The following is a 20,658-nucleotide window of genomic DNA, read 5'->3' on the forward strand; positions in this document are numbered from 1 at the left end:
GTGAGACAGGAGTGGGAGGGATGACACGGTGAGACAGGAGTCTGGGAGGGATTATACGGTGAGACAGGAGTGGGAGGGATGACACGGTGAGACAGGAGTCTGGGAGGGATGACACGGTGAGACAGGAGTCTGGGAGGGATGACACGGTGAGACAGGAGTGGGAGGGATGACACGGTGAGACAGGAGTCTGGGAGGGATGACACGGTGAGACAGGAGTCTGGGAGGGATTACACGGTGAGACAGGAGTGGGAGGGATGACACGGTGAGACAGGAGTGGAGGGATGACACGGTGAGACAGGAGTCTGGGAGGGATGACACGGTGAGACAGGAGTGGGAGGGATGACACGGTGAGACAGGAGTCTGGGAGGGATGACACGGTGAGACAGGAGTGGGAGGGATGACACGGTGAGACAGTGAGACAGGAGTCTGGGAGGGATGACACGGTGAGACAGGAGTCTAGGAGGGATGGCACAGTTTGGGTAAAAAAGAGTGACGAGTTCATGTGACATGCAGATGTTGCAGCAGATCAGAGATTGTACTGTTGCTCCTCATGTTCCTGCACACAGAAAAGGAAACTGAAAGGATTTATTGCACTCCTGTATGTCCGCAGGGCGTCCCGCAGAAAGAACATGGATGTGGAGTCATTTTGGTAAGATAGGTATGGGTGGACTATTTCTGAGAGACCATGTCACGCAAACCCCTTCAGAGACATTATGCAACACATGCAGCAGGTGCACATGAAACAAGGCCCATGCAAACTGTGCAAACCAATTTGTTTATGAGGCTTTCTCACACAAAGCCCTGAAGCTGTGTGCTGACTGTGGACCTAAAGCATAAAGAGAAGACCAGATTGAGTAATGCGTATGAGTATAAGTGCACAATACAGTGTCCGATACAATCAACAAATACTGTTTTTATGTCTTGTCATGAATATATATCCACAAATATTTCTTTATGCAATTCATCCTTCACATTTGTTCATGCACTGGTGCTTTTGTTTAGGAATACAGCAAATCATGGCAGGTTATATTATTATTATATTTTTAGTTTCTACTTTGTCAAAAGAAGCTGTAACTGGACTTAATTAATTACTTTAACTCTATTACTAATCAAATCTTCAAATAAAGTTTATCAAATGGATTACACTGTAATGTTTTTTTATTGTAAGGAAAACAAAAATAGGCTATAGTTCTACGCTTTTTCTCAGACTTTGTAGAATTATACAAAACATATCCTTGACTATCTAAACTAAGACTAGTGTAGTTATATTTATTAATATATTTCTGTTTGCAATGAATCCTTTACAAGTTTATGCAATATTTATCAAGCGTTGGTTCTTATGTTTGCGCACCTTGCGGGTTGACATACGTCTGATGCGTATGTAAAAGGCACCGACCGGCGCCGTTGTCTGTGTTCTTATAGGCTGATCAAATCAAATCAAAATCAAATGTATTTATATAGCCCTTCGTACATAAGCTGATATCTCAAAGTGCTGTACAGAAACCCAGCCTAAAACCCCAAACATCAAGCAATGCAGGTGTAGAAGCACGGTGGCTAGCAAAAACTCCCTAGAAAGGCCAAAACCTAGGAAGAAACCTAGAGAGGAACCAGGCTATGTGGGGTGGCCAGTCCTCTTCTGGCTGTGCCGGGTGGAGATTGTAACAGAACATGGCCAAGATGTTCAAATGTTCATAAATGACCAGCATGGTGAAATAATAATAATCACAGGCAGAACAGTTGAAACTGGAGCAGCAGCACGGCCAGGTGGACTGGGGACAGAAAGGAGTCATCATGCCAGGTAGTCCTGAGGCATGGTCCTAGGGCTCAGGTCCTCCGAGAGAGAGAAAGAAAGAGAGAAAGAGAGAATTAGAGAGAGCATACTTAAATTCACACCAGACACCGGATAGGACAGGAGAAGTACTCCAGATATAACAAACTGACCCTAGCCCCCTGACACATAAACTACTGCAGCATAAATACTGGAGGCTGAGACAGGACGGGTCAGGAGACACTGTGGCCCCGTCTGACAATACCCCAAGACAGGGCCAACCAGGAAGGATATAACCCTACCCACTTTGCCAAAGCACAGCCCCCACACCACTAGAGAGATCAACCACCAACTTACCATCCTGAGACAAGGCCGAGTATAGCCCACAAAGTTGTCCGCCACGGCACAACCCAAGGGGGGCGCCAACCCAGACAGGAAGATCACATCAGTGACTCAACCCACTCGAGTGACACACCCCTCCTAGGGACGGTATGAAAGAGCCCTAGTAAGCCAGTGACTCAGCCCCTGTAATAGGGTTAGAGGCAGAGAATCCCAGTGGAAAGAGGGGAACCGGTCAGGCAGAGACAGCAAGGGCGGTTCGTTGCTCCAGAGCCTTTCCGTTCACCTTCACACTCCTGGGCCAGACTACACTCAATCATATGACCCACTGAAGAGATGAGTCTTCAGTGAAGACTTAAAGGTTGAGACCGAGTTTGCGTCTCTCACATGGGTAGGCAGACCATTCCATAAAAATGGAGCTCTATAGGAGAAAGCCCTGCTGTTTGCTTAGAAATTCTAGGGACAATTAGGAGGCCTGCGTCTTGTGACCGTAGCGTACGTGTAGGTATGTACGGCAGGACCAAATCAGAGAGATAGGTAGGAGCAAGCCCATGTAATGCTTTGTAGGTTAGCAGTAAATCCTTGGAGTCAGCCCTTGCCTTCACAGGAAGCCAGTGTAGGGAGGCTAGCACTGGGGTAATATGATCAAATTTTGGGGTTCTAGTCAGGATTCTAGCAGCCGTATTTAGCACTAACTAAAGTTTATTTAGTGCTTTATCCGGGTAGCCGGAAAGTAGAGCATTGCAGTAGTCTAACCTAGAAGTGACAAAAGCATGGATTTATTTTTCTGCATCATTTTTGGACAGAAAGTTTCTGATTTTTGCAGTGTTACGTAGATGGAAAAAAGCTGATCCAGTGTAAATGGTTCAAACACCTGACCAATCAGCCTGTAAACTTTTTGATTTTTTGGGGCTGACAGAATACAAGGTCATTTTACAGAAAACATAGTGGCAACAGACTTTCAGCATACTTATAGGTAAGGGCACTCAACATGTAGGTAAGGGCACTCAACATGTAGGTAAGGGCACTCAACATGTAGGTAAGGGCACTCAACATGTAGGTAAGGGCACTCAACATGTAGGTAAGGGCACTCAACATGTAGGTAAGGGCACTCAACATGTAGGTAAGGGCACTCAACATGTAGGTAAGGGCACTCAACATGTAGGTAAGGGCACTCAACATGTAGGTAAGGGCACTCAACATGTAGGTAAGGGCACTCAACATGTAGGTAAGGGCACTCAACATGTAGGTAAGGGCACTCAACATGTAGGTAAGGGCACTCAACATGTAGGTAAGGGCACTCAACATGTAGGTAAGGGCACTCAACATGCTCGGCACTGACAAAAATGACTGATGATTGGCTAAAATAAATTGATAATAAGAAGATTGTGGGAGCTGTTTTATTAGATGCAGCTTTTGATATCATTGCTCATAACCTATTGCTAATTATAAACCTAGGTGTTATTGATTTACATCCTCTGCCTTATCATGGATGGTACATTACCTATCAAACAGAACACAGAGTTTTCTTTAATGGAAGCCTCTCTAATGCAAATTCAGTTGAGTTTGGTCGAGAGCCATTATTGGTTTCTGTTTTTACTAATGACCTTCCACTGACCTTAAATAAAGCCTGTGTGTCTATGTACGCTGACGACTCACTCACTTTAACATAGAGCTCTAGTCAGGCTGCTGCTAAATATCTCAAAAACTTGAGCATCGTTTTTGAAAAACATCTCTCACTCAACCCTTAACCTCATCTAGATCTATTATTGAATCATGTGGTGACTGAGCAAGTTTAGGAGACTAAACTGCTGGGTGTAACCCTAGATCGCAAGCTGTCATGGCCAAAACATATAGACTCAATGGTTGCTAAAATGAGAAGAGGTCTGTCCATGATAAATAGTTGCTCTGTTTTCTTGACATCTCAGTCAATCAGACAAGTCCTACAGTGCAAGGAAGGCAAAGAAGGCAGATTGAAGTTGGTCCAGAACAGAAAAGCAAACTAGCAATACAACCAGATTATTTAGATGAAAGATCACCACACGGCACAGCAGGGACTGTGAAGATACACACAGACAATTTAATATATATGTTATTGTATTTTGCATTGTATTATGTACTGTATTATCTAGTGTTATGTAGTGTTATATATATGATGTACTGTATTATCTAGTGTCATGTAGTGTTATATGTATGATGTACTGTATTATCTAGTGTTATGTAGTGTTATATATATGATGTACTGTATTATCTAGTGTTATATATATGATGTACTGTATTATCTAGTGTTATATATATGATGTACTGTATTATCTAGTGTTATCTAGTGTTATATATATGATGTACTGTATTATCTAGTGTTATGTAGTGTTATATATATGATGTACTGTATTATCTAGTGTTATGTAGTGTTATATATGATGTACTGTATTATCTAGTGTTATGTAGTGTTATATATATATATATGATGTACTGTATTATCTACTATTATGTAGTGTTATATATGATGTACTGTATTATCTAGTGTTATGTAGTGTTATATATATGATGTACTGTATTATCTAGTGTTATATATGACATACTGTATTATCTAGTGTTATGTAGTGTTATATATGATGTACTGTATTATCTAGTGTTATATATATGATGTACTGTATTATCTAGTGTTATCTAATGTTATATATATAATGTACTGTATTATCTAGTGTTATGTAGTGTTATATAAATGATGTACTGTATTATCTAGTGTTATATATATGATGTACTGTGTTATCTAGTGTTATCTAGTGTTATATATATGATGTACTGTATTATCTAGTGTTATGTAGTGTTATATATATGATGTACTGTATTATCTAGTGTTATGTAGTGTTATATATATGATGTACTGTATTATCTAGTGTTATGTAGTGTTATATATATGATGTACTGTATTATCTAGTGTTATGTAGTGTTATATATATGATGTACTGTATTATCTAGTGTTATGTAGTGTTATATGTATGATGTACTGTATTATCTAGTGTTATGTAGTGTTATATATATGATGTACTGTATTATCTAGTGTTATGTAGTGTTATATCTATATGATGTACTGTATTATCTAGTGTTATGTAGTGTTATATATATGATGTACTGTGTTATCTAGTGTCATGTAGTGTTATATATATGATGTACTGTATTATCTAGTGTTATGTAGTGTTATATCTATATGATGTACTGTATTATCTAGTGTTATGTAGTGTTATATATATGATGTACTGTATTATCTAGTGTTATGTAGTGTTATATCTATATGATGTACTGTGTTATCTAGTGTTATGTAGTGTTATATATATGATGTACTGTATTATCTAGTGTTATGTAGTGTTATATCTATATGATGTACTGTGTTATCTAGTGTTATGTAGTGTTATATATATGATGTACTGTATTATCTAGTGTTATGTAGTGTTATATCTATATGATGTACTGTATTATCTAGTGTTATGTAGTGTTATATATATGATGTACTGTATTATCTAGTGTTATGTAGTGTTATATATATGATGTACTGTGTTATCTAGTGTTATGTAGTGTTATATATATGATGTACTGTATTATCTAGTGTTATGTAGTGTTATATCTATATGATGTACTGTATTATCTAGTGTTATGTAGTGTTATATCTATATGATGTACTGTATTATCTAGTGTTATGTAGTGTTATATATATGATGTACTGTATTATCTAGTGTTATGTAGTGTTATATCTATATGATGTACTGTATTATCTAGTGTTATGTAGTGTTATATATATGATGTACTGTATTATCTAGTGTTATGTAGTGTTATATCTATATGATGTACTGTATTATCTAGTGTTATGTAGTGTTATATATATGATGTACTGTGTTATCTAGTGTTATGTAGTGTTATATATATGATGTACTGTATTATCTAGTGTTATGTAGTGTTATATGTATGATGTACTGTATTATCTAGTGTTATGTAGTGTTATATATATGATGTACTGTGTTATCTAGTGTTATCTAGTGTTATATATATGATGTACTGTATTATCTAGTGTTATGTAGTGTTATATGTATGATGTACTGTATTATCTAGTGTTATGTAGTGTTATATCTATATGATGTACTGTATTATCTAGTGTTATATATATGATGTACTGTGTTATCTAGTGTTATATATATGATGTACTGTGTTATCTAGTGTCATGTAGTGTTATATGTATGATGTACTGTATTATCTAGTGTTATGTAGTGTTATATATATGATGTACTGTATTATCTAGTGTTATATATATGATGTACTGTATTATCTAGTGTTATATATATGATGTACTGTATTATCTAGTGTTATATATATGATGTACTGTATTATCTAGTGTTATATATATGATGTACTGTATTATCTAGTGTTATATATATGATGTACTGTATTATCTAGTGTTATATATATGATGTACTGTATTATCTAGTGTTATATATATGATGTACTGTATTATCTAGTGTTATATATATGATGTACTGTATTATCTAGTGTTATATATATGATGTACTGTATTATCTAGTGTTATATATATGATGTACTGTATTATCTAGTGTTATGTAGTGTTATATATATGATGTACTGTATTATCTAGTGTTATGTAGTGTTATATATATGATGTACTGTATTATCTAGTGTCATGTAGTGTTATATATATGATGTACTGTATTATCTAGTGTTATGTAGTGTTATATGTATGATGTACTGTATTATCTAGTGTTATCTAGTGTTATATGTATGATGTACTGTATTATCTAGTGTTATGTAGTGTTATATGTATGATGTACTGTATTATCTAGTGTTATGTAGTGTTATATGTATGATGTACTGTATTATCTAGTGTTATCTAGTGTTATATATATGATGTACTGTATTATCTAGTGTCATGTAGTGTTATATGTATGATGTACTGTATTATCTAGTGTCATGTAGTGTTATATGTATGATGTACTGTATTATCTAGTGTTATATATATGATGTACTGTATTATCTAGTGTTATATATATGATGTACTGTATTATCTAGTGTTATGTAGTGTTATATGTATTTGTTGTGTTTTGTTCCCTGTTTGGACCACAGGAAGAGTAGCAGCTGCTTTGGCAGCAGATAATTGAGGTTCCTAATAAAATACAAAAATACTAATGCAGTACCTCAGGAAGTGCTAATGACCAGCTATGGCTGTTTCCTGTATGACTCAGCTCACTTGAGAGTCACAAACACACACCAGTGTTTCCCCTATATTCATTTAGCAGCAGCAGGCTTTCACACTGAAAAAATGTCTGTAAGCTCCATCGCAAATGTATAGAATCAAATCAAATGCTGTGCCTTCTTCACCACACTGTCTGTGTGGGTGGACCATTTCAGATTGTCAGGGATGTGTATGGCATGGAACTTGAAACTTTTCACCTTCTACACTGCAGTCCCCCGTTGATGTGGATAGGGTCGTGCTCCCTCTGCTGTCTCCTGAAGTCCACAATCAGCTCCTTCATTTTGTTGACGTTGAGGGAAAGGTTCTTTTCCAGGTACCACTCCACTACGGCCCTCACCTCCTCCATGTAGGCCGTCTCGTCGTTGTTGGTGATCAGGCCTACTACTGTTGCGTCGTCTGCAAACTTGATGATTGAGTTGGAGGCGTACGTGGGTGAATTTGGAGGCGTGCGTGGGTGAAGTTGGAGGCGCAGTCATGGGTGAACAGGGAGTACAGAATGGGGCTGAGCACGCACCCTTGTGGGGCCCCTGTGTTGAGGATCAGTGAAATTGAGGTGTTGTTTCCTATCTTCACCACCTGGAGGGCAGCCTGTCAGGAAGTCCAAGACCCAGATGCAAAGGGCAGGGTTCAGACCCAGGGCCCCAAGCTTAATGATGAGCTTGGAGGGTACTACGGTGTTGAAGGCTGGGCTATAGTCAATGAACAACATTCTTACGCAGGGATTCCTCTTGTCCAGATGGAATAGGGCAGTGTGCAGAGTGATGGCGATTGCATCATCTGTCAATCTATTTGGGTGTCAGGTAAGGTGGAGGTGAAATGATCCTTGACTAGTCTCTCAAAGCACTTCATGATGACAGAAGTGAGGGCTACGGGGTGATAGTCATTTAGCTCAGTTACCTTTGCTTTCCTGAGTACAGGAACAATGGTGGCCATCTTGAAGCAAGTGGGGACAACAGACTGGGATAGAGAGAGATTGAATATGTTCGTAAACACTCCATCCAGCTGGCCAGGGCATGCTCTGAGGATGTGGCCAGGGATATCGCCCTCGCTTTGCGAGGGTTAAGAAAAATGTGCTTTAAAATTGCCAAATTTATCTTTCAGCTTCACAGCAAATATTCTGAAATTGGAAAAACAAAAATGAATAAGTAAAGTAGCCTCTTGTTGTTCCAGAAAAAACCTTGCTTTTTGCAAATAGCACGCCTGCCTTGTGAAATATTTATTGACCAATGTGTTGGGGAGGATTGTAGATAGTTGGTGTCATCATCATTTGACTGTCATTCATTTTGTAGAATGTCATTTTAAAAAGTCACCGGAAATGTGATTATCTATCTCTCTCTCCATATATATCTCGCCCTCCCACCCCTCACCCTCCCCCTCTCCCTTCCTCACTCTCTCTCTCTCTCTCTCTCTCTCTCTTTCTCTCTATCCCTCCCTCTCTCTTTCTCTCTCTCCTTCTCCCTCCCTCTCCCTTTCCCTCTCTTTCTCTATCTCTCCCCCACTCTCTCTCCATCTCTCTTTCTCTCTCTCACCCTCTCTCTTTCTCTCACCCCCTGTCTCTGTTGAACCAGTATTAGGAGTGTGTACCATCAGCTAATCCAAACTTGAGAGGCAGTTGAAATCAGGATTGAGGGCACTATGAGTGATTTGAATGTAATGGATTTGTGAATTTATATTGACCTTATAAAGTGGGATTTAAAATTCAAAATCCCTCCCTCTCTTTCTCTCACTCCCAATCTCTCTCTCTCTCCCTCTCTCTCTCTCTCCCACCCTCTCTCATTCTCTCTCTCCCACCCTCTCTCTCTCTCTCCCACCCTCTCTTTTTCTCTCTCTTTCTCTCTCTTTCTCTCTCTCTCTCTCTCTCTCTCCCACCCCCTCTCTTTCTCTCTCTCTCTCTCTCTCTCTCTCTCCCACAGTCTCTCTCTCTCTCACCCCCTCCATGTCTCTGTTAAGCCAGTATTAGGAGTGGGTACTGTAGTATGAATGTGAGCCCTGTTCATGCTGACAGTGTATTTTTAGCCTGGTTTAGCCCTCCTGTAGTCCCCTGTCTCCTGTCCTGTCCCAGCTCAAGCCGGCTTTGGCCTGGTTTGTCCTGTGTTGACCAGGGTTGACTGATCTCCTGATTGTTAATCAGGATTGATTCCAGACCCATGTCAGTGTCTTCCAAACCTCTCACTGTGTACTGTATGTTTGTGCTTCATTCCAAATATATGTCTCTCTCTCTCTGTGTGTGTGTGTGTGTGTGTGTGTGTGTGTGTGTGTGTGTGTGTGTGTGTGTGTGTGTGTGTGTGTGTGTGTGTGTGTGTGCGTGTGTGTGTGTGTGTGTGTGTGTGCGTGTGCGTGTGTACGTGTGTGATAAAGTGCACAGTGGGTCTGACAGAGCTACTCATGGTAATTCAGAAACAGCTGTGGTTTTAGCCTTAGGCACAGGGCAGTCACACTCTCATTCCTCTCTCCATCCCTCTCTATCTCTATCCATCCCTCTATCTCTCTCTGTCCCTCTCTCTCTATCCCTCTCTCTCTCTATCCCTCTCTCTCTCTATTCCTCTCTCTCTATCTCTATCCCTCTATCTCTATCCATCCCTCTATCTCCATCCCTCTCAATTCAATTCAAGGGTCTTTATTGGCATGGGAAACGTGTTAACATTGCCAAAGAAAGTGAGTTAGATAATATACAAAAGTTAAATAAACAAAAATTAACAGTAAACATTAACAGTAAACATTACACATACAGAAGTTTTAGTGTTGTAACAATGTACAAATGGTTAAAGAACACAAGGGAAAATAAATAGGCATAAATATGGGTTGTATTTTCAATGGTGTTTGTTCTTCACTGGTTGCCCTTTTCTTGTGGCAACAGGTCACAAATCTTGCTGCTGTGATGTCACACTGTGGAATTTCCCCCAGTAGATATGGGAGTTTATCAAAATTGGATTTGTTTTCAAAATCTTGGTGGATCTCTGTAATCTGAGGGAAATATGTCTCTCTAATATGGTCATACATTGGGCAGGAGGCTAGGAAGTGCAGCTCAGTTTCCACCTCATTTTGTGGGCAGTGTGCACATAGCCTGTCTTCTCTTGAGAACCAACTACGGCGGCCTTCTCAATAGCAAGGCTATGCTCACTGAGTCTGTACATAGTCAAAGCTTTCCTTAATTTTGGGTCAGTCACAGTGGTCAGGTATTCTGCCGCTGTGTACTCTCTGTTTAGGGCCAAATAGCATTCTAGTTTGCTCTGTTTTTTTGTTAATTCTTTCCAATGTGTCAAGTAATTATCTTTTTGTTTTCTCATGATTTGATTGGGTCGAATTGTGCTGCTGTCCTGGGGCTCTGTAGGGTGGGTTTGTGTTTGTGTTTGTGAACAGAGCCCCAGGACCAGCTTGCTTAGGGGACTCTTCTCCAGGTTCAGAGTCTCAATTTGGTGTTTGTCCCATTTTGTGAAGTCTTGGTTGGTGAGCGGACCCCAGACCTCACAACCATAAAGGGCAATGGGCTCTATGACTGATTCAAGTATTTTTAGCCAAATCCTAATTGGTATGTTGAAATTTATGTTCCTTTTGATGGCATAGAATGCCCTTCTCTATCCCTCCTTCTCCATGCCTCTCTCTATCTCACTGATTTGCTTTGCACAGTGAAATCCTGGACATTCTCTGTGTTTGTGATTGAAGGGTACTTTGGCTGGTTTGAGGTATTGTAAATGCACACACACACACACACACACACACACACACACACACACACACACACACACACACACACACACACACACACACACACACACACACACACATTGTGAGGTTATGTTGAGGTCAGTGAAACATAGTCTGTCTGACCTAAGCCTCACTGAATCTAAGTCTAAAGCAGCATGATGTCAGAGAGACTAGCTGCTAGGGAGAGGCTGATGTCCTCTAGCTCCAAGGCCTTTTTAGCATTTCTCTCTTCTGGATTTATTCTCTGCCTATCGGCCATGGCTGCTGTGTGTGTGTGTCTGTGTGCATGTGTGTGTGTGAGAGAGACTCTGAGATCCACCTCCCACTTGTCAGTAGATGTGAAGATTAAAGCCATCCATGAGACATCAAACACACACACGTAAATGTCACAGCTGGCTGTCTGTACTGCACAGGAGGGAAGTGTGTGTGTGTGGGTGTGGGTGTGTGTGTGTGTGTGTGTGTAGAGAGGAGCTTGTGTCTTCTGTGTCAACATCAACATCAAGGGGAAAGCAGGCCACTGGGGTTGGGGCTTCAAATATGATGACACGCACACACACACACACACACACACACACACACACACACACACACACACACACACACACACACACAGGTGTGCAAGATTGGAGTCCCAAGTGTGTGTGTGTGTGTGTGTGTGTGTATGTATGTGTGTGTGTGTGTGTGTGTGTAATTACCGTTGTCTCTCTCTTGGTTCCACCTTCCATCTCCTCTGCTTTTAGTGACCCCTCACCCCACCCCTCTCTATGTCCTCTCTTTCTCTCTCTTCCTGCTGTCAAGGCATTACTTCCCCCTTCAATCCACCTATATCTGTATCTCACGTCTCTTTTAGAAATATTCTCATTATCAACTGCGACCTGGCCAAGATAAAGCAAAGCATTGTGACAAAAACAACAACACAGAGTTACACATAAACAAACGTACAGTCAATAACACAATAGAATAATATATGTACAGTGTGTGCAAATGTTGAAGAGTAGGGAGGTATAAGGCAATAAATAGGCCATAGAGGCGAAATAATTACAATTTAGCATTAACACTGGAGTGATAATGTGCAGAGGATGATGTGCAAGTAGAGATACTGGGGTGCAAAAGAGCAAGAGGATAAGTAACAATATTGGGATGAGGTAGTTGGGTGTGCTATTTACAGATGGGCTGAGTACAGGTACAGTGATCGGTAAGCTGCTCTGACAGATGCTTAAATTTAGAGAGGGAGATATAAGGCTTCAGTGATTTTTGCAATTCGTTCCAGTCATTGGCAGCATAGAACTGGAAGGAAAGGCAGCCAATAGGAGCTGTTGGCTTTGGGGATGACCAGTGAAATATACCTTTTGGAGCGCGTGGTACAGGTGGGTGTTGCTATTGCGACCAGTGAGGCGGGGCTTTACCTAGCTGACCAGGAGCCAGTGGGTTTGGCAACGTATATGTAGTGAGGGCCAGCCAACGAGAGCATACAGGTTGCAGTGGTGGGTAGTATATGGGGCTTTGGTGACAAAATGGATGGCACTGTGATAGACTACATCCAGTTTGCTGAGTAGAGTGTTGGAGGCGATTTTGTAAATTATATTGGCGAAGTCAAGGATCGGTAGGATAGTCAGTTTTACGAGGGTATGTTTGGCAGCATGAGTGACGGAGGATTTGTTGAGAAATAGGAAGCCAATTCTAGATGTAATTTTGGATTGGAGATGCTTAATGTGAGTCTGGAAGGAGAGTTTACAGTCTAACCAGACACCTAGGTATTTGTAGTTGTCCACATATTCTAAGTCAGAACCGTCCAGAGTAGTGATGCTAGTCGAGAGGGAGGGTGCGGGCAGCAATCGGTTGAAGAGCATGCATTTAATTTTACAAGCATTTAAAAGCAGTTGGAGGCCACGGAAGGAGTGTTGTATGGCATTGAAGCTCGTTTGGAGGTTAGTTAACACAGTGTCCAACGAAGGCTAGAGGTATACAGAATGGTGTCGTCTGCGTAGAGTTGGATCAAAGAATCACCAGCAGCAAGAGCGACATCATTGATATATACAGAGAAAACGGTCAGCCTGAGAATTGAACCCTGTGGAACCCCCATAGAGACTGCCAGTTGTCCAGACATCAGGGCCTCCGATTTGACACACTGAACTCTATCTGAGAAGCAGTTGGTGAACCAGGCGAGGCAGTCATTTGAGAAGCCAAGACTATTGAATCTGCCGTTAAGAATGCAGTGATTGACAGAGTTGAAGGCCTTGGCCAGGTCGATGAAGATAGCTGCACAGTACTGTCTTTTATCTATGGCAGTTATGATATTGTTTAGGACCTAGAGCGTTGCTGAGGTGCACCTGTGACCAGCTCGGAAACCAGATTACATAGTGGAGAAGGTACGGTGGACTTCGAAATGGTCGGTGATCTGTTTGTTAACTTGCCTTTCGAAGATTTTAGAAATGCAGGGCAGGATGGATATACAGTGGGGCAAAAAAGTATTTAGTCAGCCACCAATTGTGCAAGTTCTCCCACTTAAAAAGGTACACTTCAACTATGACAGACAAAATGAGAGAACAAAATCCAGAAAATCACATTGTAGGATTTTTAATGAATTTATTTGCAAATTATGGTGCAAAATAAGTATTTGGTCAATAACAAAAGCTTATCTCAATATATTATATACCCTGTTAAATACCCTTTGTTGGCAATGACAGAGGTCAAACGTTTTCTGTAAATCTTCACAAGGTTTTCACACATTGTTGCTGGTATTTTGGCCCATTCCTCCATGCAGATCTCCTCTAGAGCAGTGATGTTTTGGGGCTGAAGTTATTGACCGAGCTGAGGCTAGCAGATGGCCTCAGCTCGGATGGTGGTTCCGGTTCTAAAGCAAAAGAAAATAGTAGATCCATACCACATTGGGTGGGGCGGGTTGCAGGAGAGTATGTTCAGTCCGTAGATGGAAATTGAGATTAAAAATATGAAAAATATATACGAAATATATACAAAGATAACGATATATACACGGGACGGGACAAGACAGAACAGATCATTCCATCCCAGAATGTGGAGGTAACTCTGGGAGCTAAGGTATCTCTGGGAGCTGAGGTATCTCTGGGAGCTGAGGTATCTCTGGGAGCTAACAAGTCCCCAGATCACAGGCAACTTTACTCAGTGTAACCAACCACCTCTCCTCCAGACAGACATTATCCATATCCCCCTCCTCTCCTCCAGACAGACATTATCCATATTCCCCTCCTCTCCTCCAGACAGACATTATCCATATTCCCCTCCTCTCCTCCAGACAGACATTATCCATATCCCCCTCCTCTCCTCCAGACAGACATTATCCATATTCCCCTCCTCTCCTCCAGACAGACATAAATTATCCATATCTCCCCCTCTCCTCCAGACAGACATTATCCATATCCCCCTCCTCTCCTCCAGACAGACAAACATTAATCATATCCCCCTCCTCTCCTCCAGACAGACATTATCCATATCCCCTCCTCTCCTCCAGACAGACAGAAATTATCCATATCCCCTCCTCTGCTCCAGACAGACATTATCCATATCCCCCTCCTCTCCTCCAGGCAAACATTATTCATATCCCTCTCCTCCAGACAGACATTATCCATATCCCCTCCTCTCCTCCAGACAGATATTATCCATATCTCCCTCCTCTCCTGCAGACAGACATTATCCATATCTCCCTCCTCTCCTCCAGACAGACATGATCCATATCCCCCTCCTCTTCTCCAGACAGACAGACATTATCCATATCCCCCTTCTCTCCTCCAGACAGACATAAATTATCCATATCCACCTCCTCTCCTCCAGACAGACATTATCCATATCCCCCTTCTCTCCTCCAGACAGACATAAATTATCCATATCTCCCTCCTCTTTCCAGACAGACATTATCCATATCCCCCTCCTCTCCTCCAGATAGACAGACATTGTCCAAATCCCCTCCTCTCCTCCAGACAGACAGACATTATCCATATCCCACTCCTGCCCTCCAGACAGACAGACAGACATTATCCATATTCCCCCCTCTCCTCCAGACAGACACCTGCACTGCGTTTCGTGCACAGCCAGGTTTGGCTGGCACAGTCGTACAAAGAGCTTAATAACCTGCAGAATGGTGTTGCACCCAGACAGAGATAATAACCTGTAGAATGGTGTTGCACCCAGACAGAGATAAATAACCTTTAGAATGGTGTTCTACCCAGACAGAGATAATAACCTGTAGAATGGTGTTGCACCCAGACAGAGATAATAACCTGTAGAATGGTGTTCTACCCAGACAGCGATAATAACCTGTAGAATGGTGTAGCACGCAGACAGAGATAATAACCTGTAGAATGGTGTAGCACCCAGACAGAGATAATAACCTGTAGAATGGTGTAGCACCCAGACAGAGATAATAACCTGTAGAATGGTGTTGCACCCAGACAGAGATAATAACCTGTAAAATGGTGTTCTACCCAGACAGAGATAATAACCTGTAGAATGGCATAGCACCCAGACAGATTATTGAAAGTATGTTTGTTAGAAATACTATGATGTTAATATATACTATATAAATATAGTCTTACTGTGGTCTTATACATAACGAAAAGACATTACTAAGGGTTGTTCCCGACTACAAAAAAATCGTTGTCGACCGAGAGTCGTCTCTTCTTTCGATCAACATTTGATAGAAATGTTTTAATGTGCATTGACACATCCTATGTGTTTTAATCAAACAAACGATATGCTCTGAGCTTGTCGGATGCTTTAAGTACACTGTCAGAGGTGTGGAAGAAATGTGACGAGTTGTGGAGATGAAGAAAAAGGAGAAAGCACTACATGTATATTATGTTGCCAAACAGCTGCTGTTAGATTACAATATCACTTCTCTGACGGTTTGGAACAATGGAAACAACACTAAATAAATGAGCTTTTTTTGTAAAGCCCTTATTACACCAGAGACTAAAACAGTTGATTCAATGGAACGGTTTAGTTAGTTACTCTAAGTATTAGAGGGTCGTTTTGTTATTTTATTTTAAAACTAAAATACTTGATTGCATTTCAAGTCATGAATGACTCGAATGTTGTGTAATGACCTGAACGAAGGAATGATGGATTGATACAGCAGCCTATTTAACTATTGAAATATATACCTCAGTAAGTGACGGTATTACACCTAAACAGGATGCTTTGTTAGGCCTACAGCTTGTTGTATAACCGTCATCTACTAAACCCACTTATTATAATGACAAGACTTATTATTATTATGATCATAATAACATCAAGAAAAAGGAGGGTTATTATTATTATACATATTATTTGTAAACCTGTAAACAACACTAAATATATTACTCATAAATCCCCCCTAAAAAAGTCTACATCCTTATTACAGCATAGCAAATATTTAAAACAGCCACATTTGTGAAATTGTTTATCTGGCATGTGGGTTGCATGAGGATTGGTGCTCACAGAATCAGTATGCTATGAAACAAACACTCAAACAGCCAACAGAAACAGGATATGTCTTAATTCTGTAGATGTACAGTACCAGTCCATAGTTTGGACACACCAACTCATTCAAGGGTTTTTCTGCATTTTTGCTATTTTCTAAATTGTAGTCATTGTATTCTACATTCTACATTCTTCAACACTTTGAAATAACACATATGGAATCGTGTAGTAACAAACAAAAAAAGTGTTAAACAAATCAATATATATTTATATTTTAGATTCTTCAAAGTAGCCACCCTTGATGACAGCTGTTAGTACATACACACAACCAGTAGGTCACACGTCAGTACACACACACAACCAGTAGGTCACACGTCAGTACATACACACAACCAGTAGGTCACACGTCAGTACACACACACAACCAGTAGGTCACACGTCAGTACACACACACAACCAGTAGGTCACACGTCAGTACACACACACAACCAGTAGGTCACACGTCAGTACATACACACAACCAGTAGGTCACACGTCAATACATACACACAACCAGTAGGTCACACGTCAGTACACACACACAACCAGTAGGTCACACGTCAGTACACACACACAACCAGTAGGTCACACGTCAGTACATACACACAACCAGTAGGTCACACGTCAGTACATACACACAACCAGTAGGTCACACGTCAGTACACACACACAACCAGTAGGTCACACGTCAGTACATACACACAACCAGTAGGTCACACGTCAGTACATACACACAACCAGTAGGTCACATGTCAGTACATACACCCACCAGTAGGTCACACGTCAGTACATACACACAACCAGTAGGTCACACGTCAGTCCATACACACAACCAGTAGGTCACACGTCAGTACATACACAACCATTAGGTCACACGTCAGTACACACACACAACCAGTAGGTCACACGTCAGTACACACACACAACCAGTAGGTCACACGTCAGTACACACACACAACCAGTAGGTCACACGTCAGTACATACACACAACCAGTAGGTCACACGTCAGTACATACACACAACCAGTAGGTCACACGTCAGTACATACACACAACCAGTAGGTCACACGTCAGTACATACACACAACCAGTATGTCACACGTCAATACATACACCCACCAGTAGGTCACACGTTAGTACATACACACAACCAGTAGGTCACACGTCAGTACATACACACAACCAGTAGGTCACACGTCAGTACATACACACAACCAGTAGGTCACACGGCAGTGGGAGAGAGGAAGAGAAGGAATGGGAGAGAGGAAGAGACCTAGTGGGAGAGAGGAAGAGAAGGAGTGGGAGAGAGGAAGAGAAGGAGTGGGAGAGAGGAAGAGAAGGAGTGGGAGAGAGGGAGAGAAGGAGTGGGAGAGAGGAAAGGACCTAGTGGGAGAGAGGAAGATACCTAGTGGGAGAGAGGAAGAGAAGGAGTGGGAGAGAGGGAGAGAAGGAGTGGGAGAGAGGAAAGGACCTAGTGGGAGAGAGGAAGATACCTAGTGGGAGAGAGGAAGAGAAGGAGTGGGAGAGAGGAAGAGAAGGGGTGGGAGAGAGGGAGGTCAAAGGACTTGTGTTTATCTGTCTGGGAGAAGTATTCTCTTTCTAAGAGCAGGCTAAGTTTTCTCTTGAAGAGATTGTGAGAGGTAGAGAGGAAATGTCATCCCTGTTTCACTGTATAGTTCTAGTATAATACAGAGCTGGAGGCCTCAGCTCATTTAGGAGACTGACAACATTTGAGAAGCAACCAGGGACTCCCTCCAACATTATCATCATATCAATTATAATCAGCCTGAAACTACCTCCTAGCACCAAGCTGACACACACACAAACACACCACACAGAAACACACCACACACAAACTCAGCCACACAGTGATCCTAGCGGAGCGTAGCTATGCACAGAGACACACACACAGAGAGAGAGAGAGAGAGAGATCAAATATACAGACAACAAATTCCAATTGGCTATACTAAAACTCTAACATCATCCTTAGCTCTGGCATCTTCCCCAATATTTGGAACCAAGGACTGATCACCCCAATCCACAAAAGTGGAGACAAATTTGACCCCAATAAATACCGTGGAATATGCGTCAACAGTAACCTTGGGAAAATCTTCTGCATTATCATTAACAGCAGACTCGTACATTTCCTCAATGAAAACAATGTACTGAGCAAATGTCAAATTGGCTTTTTACCAAATTACCGTACAACAGACCATGTATTCACCCTGCACACCCTAATTGACAACCAAACAAACCAAAACAAAGGCAAAGTCTTCTCATGCTTTGTTGATTTCAAAAAAGCCTTCGACTCAATTTGGCATGAGGGTCTGCTATACAAACTGATGGAAAGTGTTGTTGGGGGTAAAACATACGGCATTATAAAATCCATGTACACAAACAACAAGTGTGCGGTTAAAATTGGCAAAAAACACACATTTCTTCACACAGGGTCGTGGGGTGAGACAGGGATGCAGCTTAAGCCCCACCCTCTTCAACATATATATCAATGAATTGGCGCGGGCACTAGAAAAGTCTGCAGCACCCGGCCTCACCCTACTAGAATCCGAAGTCAAATGTCTGCTGTTTGCTGATGATCTGGTGCTTCTGTCACCAACCCTAGGAGGGCCTACAGCAGCACCTAGATCGTATGCACAGATTCTGTAAGACCTGGGCCCTGACAGTAAATCTCAGTAAGACCAAAATAATGGTGTTCCAAAAAAGGTCCAGTCACCAGGACCAAAAATACAAATTCCATCTAGACACTGTTGCCCTAGAGCACACAAAAAACTGTACATACCTTGGCCTAAACATCAGCGCCACAGGTTACTTCCACAAAGCTGTGAACGATCTGAGAGACAAGGCAAGAAGGGCATTCTATGCCATCAAAAGGAACATAAATTTCAACATATCAATTAGGATTTGGCTAAAAATACTTGAATCAGTCATAGAGCCCATTGCCCTTTATGGTTGTGAGGTCTGGGGTCCGCTCACCAACCAAGACTTCACAAAATGGGACAAACACCAAATTGAGACTCTGTAAAAATTCTGCAAAAATACTGCAAAAATATCCTCTGTGTACAACGTAGAACACCAAATAATGCATGCAGAGCAGAATTAGGCCGATACCCACTAATTATCAAAATCCAGAAAAGAGCCATTAAATTCTATATCCACCTAAAAGGAAGCGATTCCCAAACTTTCCACAACAAAGCCATCACCTACAGAGAGATGAACCTGGAGAAGAGTCCCCTAAGCAAGCTGGTCCTGGGGCTCTGTTCACAAACACAAACACACCCTACAGAGCCCCAGGACAGCAGCACAATTAGACCCAACCAAATCATGAGAAAACAAAAAGATAAAAACTTGACACTTTGGAAAGAATTAACAAAAAAACAGAGCAAACTAGAATGCTATTTGGCCCTACACAGAGAGTACACAGCGGCAGAATACCTGACCACTGTGACTGACCCAAAATTAAGGAAAGCTTTGACTATGTACAGACTCAGTGAGCATAGCCTTGCTATTCAGAAAGGCTGCCGTAGGCAGACATGGCTCTCAAGAGAAGACAGGCTATGTGCTCACTGCCCACAAAATGAGGTGGAAACTGAGCTGTACTTCCTAACCTCCTGCCCAATGTATGACCATATTAGAGAGACATATTTCCCTCAGATTACACAGATCCACAAAGAATTCGAAAACAAATCCAATTTTGATAAACTCCCATATCTACTGGGTGAAATTCCACAGTGTGCCATCACAGCAGCAAGATTTGTGACCTGTTGCCACAAGAAAAGGGCAACCAGTGAAGAACAAACACCATTGTAAATACAACCCATATTTATGCTTATTTATTTTATCTTGTGTCCTTTAACCATTTGTACATTGTTAAAACACTGTATATATATATTATATAATATGACATTTGTAATGTCTTTATTGTTTTGAAACTTCTGTATGTGTAATGTTTACTGTTAATTTTTGTTGTTTTTCACTTTATATATTCACTTTGTATGTTGTCTACCTCACTTGCTTTGGCAATGTTAACACATGTTTCCCATGCCAATAAAGCCCTTGAATTGAATTGAATTGAATTGAGAGAGCGAGGGAGATGG

This window comes from Oncorhynchus tshawytscha, linkage group LG21 (assembly GCF_018296145.1).
Source record: "Oncorhynchus tshawytscha isolate Ot180627B linkage group LG21, Otsh_v2.0, whole genome shotgun sequence".
Taxonomy (NCBI): domain Eukaryota; kingdom Metazoa; phylum Chordata; class Actinopteri; order Salmoniformes; family Salmonidae; genus Oncorhynchus; species Oncorhynchus tshawytscha.